At 37.0% G+C, this 16,304-nt stretch overlaps 1 long non-coding RNA gene across 1 annotated transcript; it reads right to left on the bottom strand.

The window, feature by feature from the left end:
• Positions 1 to 505: 505 nt before the first annotated feature.
• On the bottom strand, positions 506 to 11,053 carry LOC307126128. The gene is made up of 3 exons (XR_013816458.1): positions 10,854 to 11,053; positions 4,444 to 4,546; positions 506 to 2,104 (listed from the first exon to the last, which is right to left on the bottom strand). It is a non-coding gene; the product is annotated as an uncharacterized lncRNA (long non-coding RNA).
• Positions 11,054 to 16,304: the final 5,251 nt, after the last annotated feature.

Genomic DNA, 16,304 nt, shown 5'->3' with positions numbered 1-16,304 from the left:
AACCTACACATTTAGCAGCAAACAACAAACATGATATACATGACCTGTCCATGAGCAGAAGTCCATCATTACAGTCACCGGCCACACGTCCCACAGTCTGCTTCTGATGATCCAAACACATCCTGTATTCTGTAGAGGAACATCAATACAGGCATCACTTCATATCTCAATATCACAATTATAAAGTTAGTCTAAATAAAAATGGATAAATGTGACCCTTAAAGCGCACAGGTATATTTGTGGCAATACCCAACAACACATAGTTTGGGTCAAAATTATCGAGTTTTCTTTTATGCCAAAAATCATTGGGATATTAAGTAAAGATCATGTTCCATTAATATATTTAGTACATTTCCTACCATAAATAATATATCAAAAATTATTATTATTAGTAATATATTTATTGCTATTATAAAATTGCTATTTGCACCATCACATTCCAGATTTTCAAATAGTTGAATATATCTCGGCCAAATATTGACATATACTTACAAACCATGCATTAATATAAAGCTTATTTATTCATCTTTCATCTCAATTTTTTAAAATATTGACCCTTATGACTGGTTTTGTGGTCCAGGGTCACACATAAAAAAATGACATGTAGACATATTTAAATATTTTGCACACAACAACTCTACAAAAGCATGAAACAGCAGGAACAGCACACATCTATTTCACCATACGAACATTAGAAGATGATTATTTGAACACTTATAAAGGTAAAGCAACAATTCACTGGTTCTTCTAAAGCTGTCAGTGAGTTCAGCAAGTAAACAAAGTCCGTGATAAAAAAAAATTATTCAGCAAACAGCCTTTTAAATATGATTTTAGGTTAAAAACCTCATCGGGATTCTCTGGAAATCTGGCTTTAGTCCATGTTTGTGTTTGAGTGTTCGCGTGGAAACGCATTAATAACAACACATTACATTTGACATAACATTGAATAAACACACACAGGCCTGCTATAATCAATCACAAAACACAATGACGTATCAATACCTAATGACTTATCTAAAATTAAACATAAAGCGCAAAGAATAAGGACTTAATAAGGATAATGCAAGAGACTGTACATGATACTTACAGGTGAGTCGCGTCACTCGATTCCTGCGTTTTATCGAAGCGTGTGTCGGTTTTATTTGTTGATGGCTGGGATATGTGCTGGTTATTGATATTAAAATAATGTCATATAGCTGCCATCCTCAGGATATGTATTTACACTGTTTACTCTACGTGTTGTTGCAACAAAACAAACTTCATGTCGCCAAGCACCCGAAGCAGAAGCCGCTTGCGCCGCCTAGTCGAGCGGATGAAAAACAGCGCTTCCGTTTCTACCACACAAATCATATTCGAATTATTATGCCTGCAGTTTCAAAGATGTTTCAAATTTGGTCACTGGCTATATTTTATAAAGGTCATACATACTTTAACATACTCATACTTAAGCAAAAGTCCCTATTTCTTGTATTAAAAGCGCATTCGCCAAATTACCAACGGCTTCCTCTTGTGGTCAACAAGTGTATCAACGTCAAACGAGTCGACAAACAAGATGGCCGTCGAAGGTGAGAGTTAGATTTAAATGTAATACATTTCACAACAAATGTCTCGGTTAGTCAGAGCAGCAGAGAAACATGGAGGATCTGTGAGTTTCAGTGAATGAACCAGATCAGCCTCAACTGAAGAGGAAAACTTGTGTTGTGTTGAGCTCAAAAGCACACGCTCAGAGGTAAACACACTAAATACAGGACAAAAGATCTTCCAAAACACTTTTAGTTGGGGAAAAGTAGTTGTGAGTTTGTTTATGTGAATGGATGGGCATAGAACTGACTGTTAAATGACATATATGACTATATTATCATGACATAATGCTAATGTGTTGAGGTGGCTCTTGGAGATCCTCTTGTTGCTGATGATCATAGCAGATTGAGGAGATCAGAAGATTCACCGCCTCCTGGAGGAGCATCTGATGCTGAGCGCTTCCCAATCCACGGCTCTTTCTGAAGCTCTGGCATATGATGGAGGAGGGCGGCAGTGAGCAGGAGTATATTCACCTCTCAGATGTTTGTTTGGGGGAACGGGCTGGAAAGTCAGCCTAACTGATCTACACAGAAATACAAAGACAAATGTCACTTTTTTATACACAGGTTAACCTCTTAACCTCTGCACAGTATATCATCAAGTATATACTTTACATTGTAAATGTCTGTGGAGGAGTTCTGACCATGTGGTACCATTTGAAAGCTTAGAGTCATGGACATGTGCATCACTTTGGCATTTGTTGTACACAAAGTAACTTTACACTAAATTTCTCTGGTACCATTTCCGACCTGGATTTGGCCGACCCGAATTGAAAAGCTTCCTATACCCACATACAGTCGTCTCTAAATACACAATGTTGGCGTCATTTTACACGAAACCATTTGAAGTTACATAAAACACTGCTAAAAGTGATAAACATGTGAGTATATGTTGTCTGAGCTGTAATAACCCCCCCAAAAAAGAGGCGCTTTTTGATTTTCTTTTGGTTATAAATTCATTTTTGAAAGTGTGTAACTGCAGACAGTTTTAGCTGCTTCTAGATTTAAAAAAGATTTTTGTCTGGATCATGTATGCAAGATTTATTCAAATGAATCTGAATGGAGGAATATGAGCTTTTCCGAAATTATGTAATCACCAAATTTGTGTCTTTAGACCACTGTATGTGTTTATGGGAAGCTTTTCAATTTGGGTCGGGCAAATCCAGGCGGAAATCCCAAAAATGTTCCCAGAGCATATGTCTGGTCAGAGGGATTGATCACTCTTTGTGCATTTATTGGTTATTTGATTGAATAAATATACTTGTATGAAGCCTGTATCAAAATGACAGTTGACAACATGCGTTATATGTACAAACTAATCACTGCTATAACAACTAAAATGATGAATATTTCAGGCACAGGAGTGAGATCTGATCAGTGTGTCCCCCTTGTGGACATTAAGTGTGTCTGCATTTACATTTCAAAATAACACTGAAAGTGCACATGAAGTGCTTTATTTGGCCCTGTCCCAAATGGCACCGATCCTGATGAGCCACTTTCCTGAGTTTAGCTCCAACCGGATCAAAAACACCTGAAGCAGCAAATCAAGCATTACTAGAACCTTCAGGCAGGTGTGATGGACTCTGGATCTAAATGAAATAAAAACTCATTGAATAAGCAAATCATGTTTTATACATGTACAACGATTGTATATTTGTTTCAATATCTCATGACATTAATAAAACCACATCCAAAACAGCCTTCACACACACTTGAACAGATTCAGAGCTTGTTCAAATGTTGCAGTAATTAATGCTGTAGCTAGACAGAAAATCTAATGATCCTTAAATCAAACTGCTGGAGGAGAATTGTTTGTCTTTATATTTGAAAGTCTAGGTTCAAATCCCCAATTTGCATAATTTTCATTACATAAAACCAAGCTCTCAATAAAACCTGATCCAAAACAACCACAGACTCTGTGTTTTAATCTTGAGATGCATGGGCTCAAATATCACATGTGTTCTGTTCAGTCTTTGATTATTTAAAACAAAGCTCTCAATAAAACACCGTCCAAAACACCAAACACACCACAGGTTCAGTGGCTCAGGAGTTAAAGCGTCACCCTTTCGTCTTGGAGACATGGGTTCAAATCCCACTATTGCTTACGTTAAATTGTTGCCATGATTTCAAACAAAGTGGCCAAACACCAGCTCTAGTGTGAAAGCCACAGTGGCTCAAGCGGCTAAACACACGTTCTCTGATGCTGAGGTTGTGCTGGAGTCATGGGTTCAAGTCCCACTAATGCTTTCGTTAAATTGTTATTGATGCTGCAGAAAAACCTAACATCAAAAAACCCCAAAGTCAAAAGCACACAAGCTCTGTGGCTCAGTGGATGATCGTTCATCTGTCATTCATGAAAGTCTGGGTTCAAACCCCACAAATGTAAGTGTTTTTCATTATTTAAAGCAGAGCTCTCAATAAAACCTTGAGCAGAACATCAAACTCTCCTCAGACTCAGTGGCTCAGGAGTTAAAGCGTTGCGCTTCCATCTTGGAGACCTGGGTTCGAATCCCAATATTTCTTAAGTTAAATCGCTGTGGTGAAATCAGACAAAGTGACCCAAACACCAGCTATAGTGTGAAAGCCACGATGGCACTAGTGGCTAAACACACGTTGGTTGCGGACAAGGCTGCGCTAGAGGCATGGGTTCAAACCCCACCTCGGTGTGTGTGGGGATCACACCAAAGAAAGAAAGCTGTGGCAGCAGCAAAAGTACCTGGGGCGGTACAGCGAATAAGCGGCGATTGGTGAAGGAAACCGGACACTCAGTACGAGACGGGTTCTCTGGGGCGGTAAAACAGACCGGCTACAGCCGAGAAAAACACGGACCAGAAGCAAAACAGACACGGACTAACACACATACCTGGGGCGGTGAAACAACCACAGTGTGAGAGATGAAGGCCGGATCGAGAGGTGGGCGTGTGCCAGGAGGAAAGAGAGGCGGGCCTGAGGAAAGAGAGGCGGACCTGAGGAAGGAAGGAAGAGAGGGAGAGAGGACAGCAAAGAGGGGGAAAAAAAAATTTGTAAATTTTTTTTTTTCAATTTTGTAAAAAAATTTTAGTAAAAAAAAAATTATATAAAAAAAAAATTATACCAAAAAAACCACACCAAAAACACGCACACACAAAATATCTGCAGCAGGGCTGGGGTTTGAACCCAGGTCTCCAGCGTCAGGCTTGATTCTCACAGCACAGGCTCTGCCCACTGGACCACTGCCATCTCACAGTGAGAGAGGATAATGTGTTGCATTTAAGGTAAACCCATAGGCACACATTTAAAAAAAAAAAACATCTTAAATTCTATTATTTAACATTGAATTAAAAATTATTCAATAAAATTAGTTTTTAAAAGTGTCTAAAAAATCTGATTTTAAAAGCATCTAAGAAAAATTTATATATATTATTAATAATTAAAATTTGTTGAAAATATTTTAAAAAGTAAATACATTTATTTTAAAATCAAATGAACTGACACAATGATATACACCAGTAGAGCTGGATAAACTGGTGGTTCATTAATCGTACAAACTACAATGTTATTAATTAAATTCAGCAGTGTGTATTAGGGCTGGGTATTGACACAAATTTCACAATTTGATTTTGATTCTTAGGGCTGTGCAGTATTGAAGAAAAATGTGATATGCAATACCTGGTTCAATAATGCGATATGCAGAGGTGGACAAAGTACAGAACTCCATTACTTGAGTAAAAGTAAAAATACTATTGGTTAAATATTACTCCATTACAAGTGAAAGTTGTAAAGATAGATTTTTACTTAAGTAAAAGTACAGAGGTACTTGCTTTTAAAAGTACTTAAGTATCAAAAGTAAAAGTAAACGCATTATTTTATTATTGTTGCATTGTTGTATGAATGAACTGTTCCATCATGGTGGTTTAAGGCAGTCATGCTAGCATATCTTGAACTCATTTAAATACTTGCTTAAAAGTTACAAAGCTCTTATCAAAGTCAAAATCATACTAGAAAAGAAAGGTTTCTACATTGTGTTTATTTGACAGGATTATGTAAAAACATATTTCTGAAAGGACTTCAGTTAACATTATTAGCCCAACTACGCTTTTGCATGCTAACTAACATCATTGTGGAACGTTAGCTATGCATTAGCGCTGTATTCACAAAGCTATGGCAACTTGGCGGGTAAATCTGTAAAAATCATTTGACCAATCATACTTCATACCAGTGTTAATTTTGACAGCAAATTTGGATTTAGTTTTAGTCAGTCTTTTGACTATAACTTGTCAGGCATCTGAATTGTTTTAGTTTTAGTCTAGTTTTAATTGACTATAATAAGATTTTTAGTTTTCAATAGACTAAACTTCAGTACTTGTGGTCTGGCGTCTGAGAGGCAGCTTTCTGTGTGCACTTTCGTGTCGTTGCACTTTTTCAGACTTATCCACGTCTGCTCTTCTGAATTTTAACTTTTCAGTATGACTATGGTTGCTATATTCAGTATGACTATGGTATGGTCACTGAACTTCATGTGATCCTACAAGAGTGATTACTGATTGGCTGTCTGCAAAAAAAAAAAAAAAACACGAATCACGTTTTAAAGAAGAAAACAGATAATCCACTGACTTTCAAAGCGGCTAAGACTTTCTACTTCGAGGGCCTTGATAGAAATGTAATGGAGTAAAAAGTACGATATTTGTCTTTCAAATGTAGTGAAGTAAAAGTCATAAGTTTCCAGAAAAAATACTACGCAAGGAAAGAACAGATACTCAAAAAGTGTACTTAAGTACAGTACTCAAGTAAATGTACTTAGTTACTGTCCACCTCTGGCGATATGATATTGCTTTAAGTGTGTAAAATTTGTTTAAATTATATATTTTTTTTTAATTAGTGCTGGGCAATCAATTAATCGTGTGAAGTCACATAAGTAACAGTCGCGTGCCCAGTCTATTCTCTGCTATATGCGTCGACCTAAAATGTAGAATTTTCACAAAGTTGAAGTAGCCTATTAAAATCATTCAGATATTTCGTGTCTTTGCGATATCCATATCGCGCGATATATACATTTGCGATATTTCGATGAATTGTGCAGCCCTACCCTAAAGTTGATCATTATGGTGGTACTCGGAGAGCCAAATATTTTCTGAGGTGGTATTTGGTATAAAGAGTTTGAGAACCACTGCTGTAAACTATGGGAGTCAGTTGTAGCCTACTATAATATTGAAGGTAAAAATTAACTATTTTGTATGCAAACACTTAAATAACACTCAATGATAATTTTATATAATAATAAAATTATAATATTAACTTTACAACTAGAAAAAAAAGTTTGTTGAGACAAACTTTAAGTTGGCTTGAGAAAGCCTGACCAGAAAGTTTGAAGAAGTTTAAAGAAGTTAGAAGTTTAAAGTAGTTTAAAGTTAGATTGATAGATTAGTTGAAAGAAAGAAAGATGAATGAGTTAGAAAGAAAGAAATATGGATTAGATAGAAAGAAAGATACATTAGTTAGAAAGAAAAAAAGATGGATAATTTCGAAAGAAAGAAAGATGAATTATAAAGAAAGAAAGAAAGATGGATTAATTAGTTAGAAAAAAGAAAGATGGATTAGTTAGAAAGAAAGAAGAAAGACGATGGATTAGTAAGAAAGAAAGAAAGAAAGAAAGATGGATTAGTTAGAAAGAAAGAAGAAAGACGATGGATTAGTAAGAAAGAAAGAAAGAAAGAAAGATGGATTAGTTAGAAAGAAAGAAAGACTGACTGATTAGTTAGAAAGAAAGAAAGAAAGAAAGACTGATTAGTTAGAAAGAAAGAAAGACTGATTAGTTAGAAAGAAAGATGGATTAGTTAGAAAGAAAGAAAGATGGATTAGTTAGAAAGAAAAAAAAGAAAGATTAGTTAGAAAGAAAGAAAGATGGATTAGTTAGAATGAAAGAAAGAAAGATGGACTAGTTAGAAAGAAAGGAAGAAAAACAAAGAAAGAAAGATTAGTTAGAAAGAAAGATGGATGGATTAGTTAGAAAGAAAGAAAGAAAGAAAGAAAGAAAGATAGATGGATTAGTTAGAAAGAAAGGAAGAAAAACAAAGAAAGAAAGATTAGTTAGAAAGAAAGATGGATGGATTAGTTAGAAAGAAAGAAAGAAAGAAAGAAAGAAAGAAAGATAGATGGATTAGTTAGAAAGAAAGAAAGAAAGATGGATTAGTTAGAAAGAAAGAAAGAAAGAAAGAAAGAAAGAAAGAAAGAAAGAAAGAAAGAAAGAAAGAAAGAAAGAAAGAAAGAAAGAAAGAAAGAAAGAAAGAAAGAAAGATGGATTAGTTAGAAAGAAAGAAAGATAGATCGGTTAGAAAGAAAGAAAGATTAGTTAAAAAGAAAGATGGATTAAGAAAGAAAGATGGATTAGTTAGAAAGAAAGAAAGAAAGAAAGATATATTAGAACAAAAGAAAGATTAGTTAGAAAGAAAGAAAGATATATTAGAATGAAAGAAAGATTAGTTAGAAAGAAAGAAAGATGGATTAGTTAGAACGAAAGAAAGATTAGTTAAAAAGAAAGATGGATTAAGAAAGAAAGAAAGAAAGATGGATTAGTTAGAAAGAAAGAAAGAAAGATGGATTAGTTAGAAAGAAAGAAATATTAGTTAGTAAGAAAGAAAGAAAGAAAGAAAGATGGATTAGTTAGAAAGAAAGAAATATTAGTTAGAAAGAAAGAAATATTAGTTAGTAAGAAAGAAAGATGGATTAGTTAGAAAGAAAGTTAGATTAGTTAAAAAGAAAGATGGATTAAGAAAGAAAGAAAGAAAGATGGATTAGTTAGAAAGAAAGAAAGATGGATTAGTTAGTTAGAAAGAAAGAAAGAAAGCTCTAGGTGGCGCTGTGACCGTCTGAATGAGTGAGTCATTGAGTCGATTCAGTGAAACGACTGAATCATTCAAGAATGAGGCGTCGTTTACAAACAGGTCATTGAATCTTTGATTCAACCGATTCATTTAAACGCTGAATCATTCACTAACACACACTGATGCTGTGAGATGTGTTACGGTTCTGCTGTGATCTTTGTTTGGAACTATTTTCGTGGCTGAGAGCGATGGCGTTGATGTCGTGCGCTAGTTTGAGTTGTAGTTCAGTAATGGCGGCGGAGAAAAGATGCGAGCGAAGCCATTCAGTCCGTCGTGGCACCGCTGCCGAATATCCAGAAGTTAAAGCCGGAGCAAGAACAATCTGTGCTGAGTTTTTCTGGAGGCCATGATGTTGTCCCGGGAAAAGTTAGATTTTCCAGCTCGCTCCGTTAGTGGTGAAGTAGTTGCTGAAGCCCTATTCGGACGGTAATTGTTTTGCGTGCGGTCGTAATGTATTGCCATCATTTACAGGGGTTAGTCAGTGATTTTATTGCCGTCCGTCTCCCACCACCCGCGTTAAAATCCCCGGCCGAATGACCGACTGCTTTAGACAAACACCAGGTCGTGTGGTCATTTAACTGCTGTCCGAATCCACAGCTCTGAGTTTTCAAGAATATATCACTTCAAAATTCACTGTTTATATCCTTTTTGGCCCCTGCAGAGCACCGTACGGCTGCGCTTCGCTGTCATTCGGATGCATTTCTAGACTTGTATTTCTTTAAATGCTGGCGAGTGTTTTCAAGAGCGATATATTTCATCACCGCTCGAAAAATAAAAGGAAGAAAATCACGTAAACATTTGAATCGGGCCGTTATTTACAGCAGCATTTATTCTTATCATACCAAGCATATGATATTTTATTTACAGTATGTTACGGCCCACGTGAGCAGCCGTTCCCCATCACAAAACTCTCCCCTGGGAATAAATCACCATCCGAATGCACAAGGTTTTATCTCTGAGGTGCTCAATCTGCAGTTATTATTACAGACTTCCATGTGAGAAACAGAGGCGAACGGCGCACGACAAACGTCACGACCAAACGTTAGCGATAGTTTTAAACTTCAACAGAGTTCCCGCCTTCAAGGAAGTGAACGCTTGTCAATGGAGAGACTCTCTGAACAAATGAATGTGTGAGAGTCTGGCAGGATCAGGCTAGTTTGTTTCGCGCTGTAACTGATATTAAAGCGGATGAGTTCACGTGAGATGGGCGGTGCGCGCTCCCGCTTCTTTTGAGCTGAGCATGAGCGTCAAAACGCTATTTATGTTTTTGAATTTCGTAATAAAATGGACGTAATTTGAAATCTGAGACTTTGTTTCATATCAACAGTAAAAAGCACAAAGATTATTGCGATTTATTGGATGGGAGGCGCGATATAATATTTATTTCATTAATCAAATGAAAACAGGATGACTAATCGATTCTTGGGATTTAAGAATCGATATCGTTTCATAAAAAAGAGAATCGATTAAAATCGAGAAATCAATATTTTTTTACCTAGCCCTAATAATAATCTTTATTCATTTTGCAGACGCTTTTGTCCAACGTGACTTACAAATGAAGAATACAGCAAGCGATTCGTTGAGAAGAGGCAAATATAAACACAAAAGTGCTCAAAATGCATTGCTTAGAGTAGCATAAACTAGAATAGGGAGGGATTAAAGGAACGTGAAAGCATAGATTTTTGTTTTGGTTATGATGATGATATTTAAAGCTAACTTTGTGTTCAATATTTACAAAGATTATATAATGAGAATGTACAACATGAATCCATTTTCCAAACTGTGTTTTTGTCATCATTATGGTACACTTATAGTAAGTGTTTACATTGGGACTATTTCAGGCCGGTCTGGTAGGAACCGCCGCGGAGGAGCACAGTCCCTGCGTGACTCGCCATAAACATACACAGAGAGAAGTAGCTCCGGCTGCAATGTTCATCCGCAAGACGCAGTTCTGTTTATTAACGAGAGTTAATAGAGTTACGGACTGCAGCTTTAACAAAACAAATGTTTGTTGTTCCAGTATATAATTAGAAATATTTGTCCATTTAGAGTTAAAAGAGATTTTCCTTCACAATAAGCAACAGTAAACAAAGACACATGGATTGATATATGATGGTGTACATCGGCTGTTCAAACGGTGCATTGTGGGATAGAATGAGTGCACTCAATAACGTCCACTATGGTTTCGGACACCACTACAAATGGCCCCTCAAATAGTGCCCTATTGAAGGGTATAGGGGGCGATTTCAGATTCAGCCCATGTAAACAAAGCATGTGATAACCCTTTATAGAAGATGCGAATGCATTCAAACATGCTTAGCTGTCAAACAACAACACCTTTGGTTAGAGATCCCTGTACTAGTTACCCGTTTGTACTAGTTATTTAAAAGAGAAATGGATTGTGGATACTTACAGGTGAGTAGCGCGTGCCGGTTTCCTGTAGCGTTACTTTATCGCAGCGTGTGCCGGTTTTGTTTGTTTATGAGCTGTTGAGTAACATTAAGAGTCTGTCGCTGAGCTGTCATCTGCACTTAAAACAGTCCCTACACGCGTTAGTTGTGAAACAGGGAAAGAGTCGTCGTGTTGTCAAGCGTCTGAAGGTGTGTCAGACTGAACGTGAAAGCCGCGTGCGCCCCCTAGTGTAGCGGACAGAGAACTGCACTTCAGTTTCTACATCCACATTGCCAATATACTTTTGGGGAAAAGTTTGGTCACTGACCTAATTCCAAAACATCTAACCTAATTTAACACTTGCATACTCAGGCAAAACACCGTATTTTTTATGAATAATAACTGTAAAAACTAATGATTTTTGTGAATTTTTAAAAGAGTTTCTCCTCCTGTGGTGATTTGAGTGAATTACAAATCTAGTCTAATGAACTTAAAAGAGTTTCTCCCTCCTATGGTGATTTGAGTGAATTACAAATCTAGTCTAATGAATTTAAAAGAGTTTCTCCCTCCTGTGGTGATTTGAGTGAATTACAAATCGAGTCTAATGAACTTAAGAGAGTTCGCCTCCTGTGGTGGTTTGAGTGAATTACAAAATCGAGTCTAATGAACTTAAAAGAGTTTCTCCCTCCTGTGGTGATTTGAGTGAATAACAAATCGAGTCTAATGAACTTAAGAGAGTTCGCCTCCTGTGGTGGTTTGAGTGAATTACAAAATCGAGTCTAATGAACTTAAGAGAGTTCGCCTCCTGTGGTGATTTGAGTGAATTACAAATCGAGTCTAATGAACTTAAAAGAGTTTTGTCTCCTGTGGTGATTTGAGTGAATTACAAAATCGAGTCTAATGAACTTAAAAGAGCTTCGCCTCCTGTGGTGATTTGAGTGAATTACAAAATCGAGTCTAATGAACTTAAAAGAGTTTCTCCCTCCTATGGTGATTTGAGTGAATTACAAATCTAGTCTAATGAACTTAAAAGAGTTTCTCCCTCCTATGGTGATTTGAGTGAATTACAAATCTAGTCTAATGAATTTAAAAGAGTTTCTCCCTCCTGTGGTGATTTGAGTGAATTACAAATCGAGTCTAATGAACTTAAGAGAGTTCGCCTCCTGTGGTGGTTTGAGTGAATTACAAAATCGAGTCTAATGAACTTAAAAGAGTTTCTCCTCCTGTGGTGATTTGAGTGAATAACAAATCGAGTCTAATGAACTTAAGAGAGTTCGCCTCCTGTGGTGGTTTGAGTGAATTACAAAATCGAGTCTAATGAACTTAAAAGAGTTTCTCCTCCTGTGGTGATTTGAGTGAATTACAAATCGAGTCTAATGAACTTAAGAGAGTTCGCCTCCTGTGGTGGTTTGAGTGAATTACAAATCTAGTCTAATGAACTTAAAAGAATTTTGTCTCCTGTGGTGATTTGAGTGAATTACAAATCTAGTCTAATGAACTTAAAAGAGCTTCGCCTCCTGTGGTGATTTGAGTGAATTACAAAATCGAGTCTAATGAACTTAAAAGAGCTTCACCTCCTGTGGTGATTTGAGTGAATTACAAATCTAGTCTAATGAACTTAAAAGAGTTTTGCCTCCTGTGGTGATTTGAGTGAATTACAAATCTAGTCTGATGAACTTAAAAAAGTTTCTCCCTCCTGTGGTGATTTGAGTGAATTACAGATCTAGTCTGATGAACTTAAAAAAGTTTCTCCCTCCTGTGGTGATTTGAGTGAATTACAAATCTAGTCTAATGAACTTAAAAGAGTTTCTCCTCCTGTGGTGATTTGAGTGAATTACAAATCTAGTCTAATGAACTTAAAAGAGTTTCTCCTCCTGTGGTGATTTGAGTGAATTACAAAATCTAGTCTAATGAACTTAAAAGAGTTTCTCCTCCTGTGGTGATTTGAGTGAATTACAAATCTAGTCTAATGAACTTAAAAGAGTTTCTCCCTCCTGTGGTGATTTGAGTGAATTACAAATCGAGTCTAATGAACTTAAGAGAGTTCGCCTCCTGTGGTGGTTTGAGTGAATTACAAAATCGAGTCTAATGAACTTAAAAGAGTTTTGTCTCCTGTGGTGATTTGAGTGAATTACAAATCTAGTCTAATGAACTTAAAAGAGTTTTGTCTCCTGTGGTGATTTGAGTGAATTACAAATCTAGTCTAATGAACTTAAAAGAGCTTCGCCTCCTGTGGTGATTTGAGTGAATTACAAATCTAGTCTAATGAACTTAAAAGAGTTTCTCCTCCTGTGGTGATTTGAGTGAATTACAAATCTAGTCTAATGAACTTAAAAGAGTTTCTCCTCCTGTGGTGATTTGAGTGAATTACAAAATCGAGTCTAATGAACTTAAAAGAGCTTCACCTCCTGTGGTGATTTGAGTGAATTACAAATCGAGTCTAATGAACTTAAAAGAGTTTCACCTCCTGTGGTGATTTGAGTGAATTACAAATCTAGTCTAATGAACTTAAGAGAGTTTCTCCCTCCTGTGGTGATTTGAGTGAATTACAAATCTAGTCTAATGAACTTAAAAGAGTTTTGTCTCCTGTGGTGATTTGAGTGAATTACAAATCTAGTCTAATGAACTTAAAAAAGTTTCTCCCTCCTGTGGTGATTTGAGTGAATTACAGATCTAGTCTAATGAACTTAAAAGAGTTTCTCCTCCTGTGGTGATTTGAGTGAATTACAAAATCGAGTCTAATGAACTTAAAAGAGCTTCACCTCCTGTGGTGATTTGAGTGAATTACAAATCTAGTCTAATGAACTTTAAAGAGTTTTGTCTCCTGTGGTGATTTGAGTGAATTACAAATCTAGTCTAATGAACTTTAAAGAGTTTCTCCCTCCTGTGGTGATTTGAGTGAATTATAAATCTAGTCTAATGAACTTAAAAGAGTTTCGCCTCCTGTGGAGATTTTGTGAATGACACGAGTCTGATAAGCTGAAATGCTCTACTCTTCTCTAAGAGGGTGAGAGCACAAAAACACATGAATAATAACAATGAAACTAATGATTTTTGCGAATTTTTAAAAGAGATCTTAAAAGAGTTTCGCCTCCTGTGGTGATTTGAGTGAATTACAAATCTAGTCTAATGAACTTAAAAGAGTTTCTCCCCCCTGTGGTGATTTGAGTGTATTACAAATCTAGTCTAATGAACTTAAAAGAGCTTTGCATCCTGTGGTGATTTGAGTGAATTACAAATCTAGTCTAATGAACTTAAAAGAGTTTTGTCTCCTGTGGTGATTTGAATGAATTACAAATCTAGTCTAATGAACTCAAAAGAGTTTTGCCTCCTGTGGTGATTTGAGTGAATTACAAATCTAGTCTAATGAACTTAAAAGAGTTTCTCCCTCCTGTGGTGATTTGAGTGAATTACAAATCTAGTCTAATGAACTTAAAAGAGTTTCTCCCTCCTGTGGTGATTTGAGTGAATTACAAATCTAGTCTAATGAACTTAAAAGAGTTTCTCCCTCCTGTGGTGATTTGAGTGAATTACAAATCTAGTCTAATGAACTTAAAAGAGTTTCTCCCTCCTGTGGTGATTTGAGTGAATTACAAAATCTAGTCTAATGAACTTAAAAGAGCTTCACATCCAGTGGTGATTTGAGTGGAAGAGTTTCGCCTCCTGTGGAGATTTTGTCAATGACACGAGTCTGATGAGCTGAAATGCGCTACACTTCTCTAAGAGGGTGAGAGCAGAAAAACACACGAACGGCCAATAACAACTATTTACACTATTTATGTTCAGTCCTGTCTCCTGTTCAAATCAATAGATTCGCAAATAAGTCCTTAAAGTTAATCGGGTTGCGCACGCTGCCATGATTTTTCTGAATTACACCCCTGCGAATCAAGTCCAATGAATTTAAATGTGTTGCTCCCTCCTGTGGTGATTTTTGTGAATTACACCGCTACAAATCGAGTCTAATGAACTTAAATGTCCCGTTCTGCAAGAGGGTAGGAGCAGAAGAATATACTGATAACGTAATATAACATGAACGGCCAACCAGATCTATTTACAGAGTCTAATGAACTTCAAAGAGTTTCTCCCCCCTGTGGTGACTTGAGTGAATTACACCGCTGCAAATCGAGTCTGATGGCTCTTTTAAGTTCATTAGAGTCGATTTGCAGATAGACAGTGTAAATAGATCCGATTGGCTGTTCAAGTTATATTACGTTATGAGTATATTCTTCTGCTCTCACCCTCTTGCAGAAGGATAGTACATTTAAGTTCATTAAACTCGATTTGCAGGGATGTATTTCACAGACAAGTAGTCCCGAGATCCATAAAACATCTGTTCGGTAAAGTCTGAGGCTCCTAGAGGCAGTACCGCCTTCATCCACAGTGGGGCAGAATAACCGTCCCATTCCCAGATTGTTCTGACGGGCTTCTCAGCCGTTCGTATAGCCTGGAATCGGTCCCTTTCTCAAACGAACCCGTTATCTGAAATCTGATATTTCACATTTAATATCAATTTTCATGGTTTAAAACACCTCTACTCTACTGGGCACACTGAACCCAACACATTCATCTAACTTTCAGGTAATTTGAGCGCCTAATTTGCATATGAAAGGCAGTGTCCGTGGGCCGGTTATTCGGGGGCCACTGCATAAATGGGAAATGGTATTTCTTTGTGTTTCCGGCTACCTTTCAGCTCTGGATGGCTCTAGGGCCACCATACTTGTGCTCCTGTCTACGTCTCAGCGCCCCCTATTGGAATCCAGAGTTTTGAGAGGATTGGAGAAACCTTATTTTCCGACCCAAAAAAACAATAATGCTGTGTTCACACCAAACGCGAATTGAGAGTCAAAATCGCGTCTACCGCGTCTAGTTTCACGCGCGAACATTTTGAATGCATTCGCGCGTCCGCAGAGAATTGGACGCACGTAGAAATCGAGCGTTTGAAGCGAAATTGACGCGCGTTCAAGGCACTCCAGGAGAAATATGTCATAAAACACCACTCTGCCTCTTTACATTTTCATTAAACATTAAGCATTAATAGCCACACAAATGTGGTCCAGGCAACTCCTACATCATCTTCAGTACATGTATATTTAAATATCCTTAAAATATAAAGTTATGAAACTTCTCTTTGCCCTCAGTCAAAACGATTTGGCAGACAACAAATTATAGATTCATGAGAGCAAAGCTCGGCCATTAGATCTACACAAAACGAACCACTACAGGACATCAGAGCCAGCGGCAGACGCCAGAAGGACTGGCCGAGGAAAGGCTGCCTTCGCCGGGGTTATGAGCAGTGATTGCCCGGTGATCGCCTGGATCTCACAACTCCAAAAACACAAGATTATTTTTTTAAATAGGCGCTCTCTTTATAAATAAACCACAGATTTGAGCTTTAAACAACTACATTCCCACCTGAAAACGTCTTAAAACTCCATTTTGTGACACAATAGTACTGTTTTTAATTTATGCAGGG

The sequence above is a fragment of the Gobio gobio genome (genome assembly GCF_949357685.1).
Source record: "Gobio gobio genome assembly, chromosome: 5".
Lineage (NCBI taxonomy): Eukaryota > Metazoa > Chordata > Actinopteri > Cypriniformes > Gobionidae > Gobio > Gobio gobio.
Note: the sequence above shows the minus strand (reverse complement) of the source record. Positions and strands in the feature narration are given on the sequence as shown.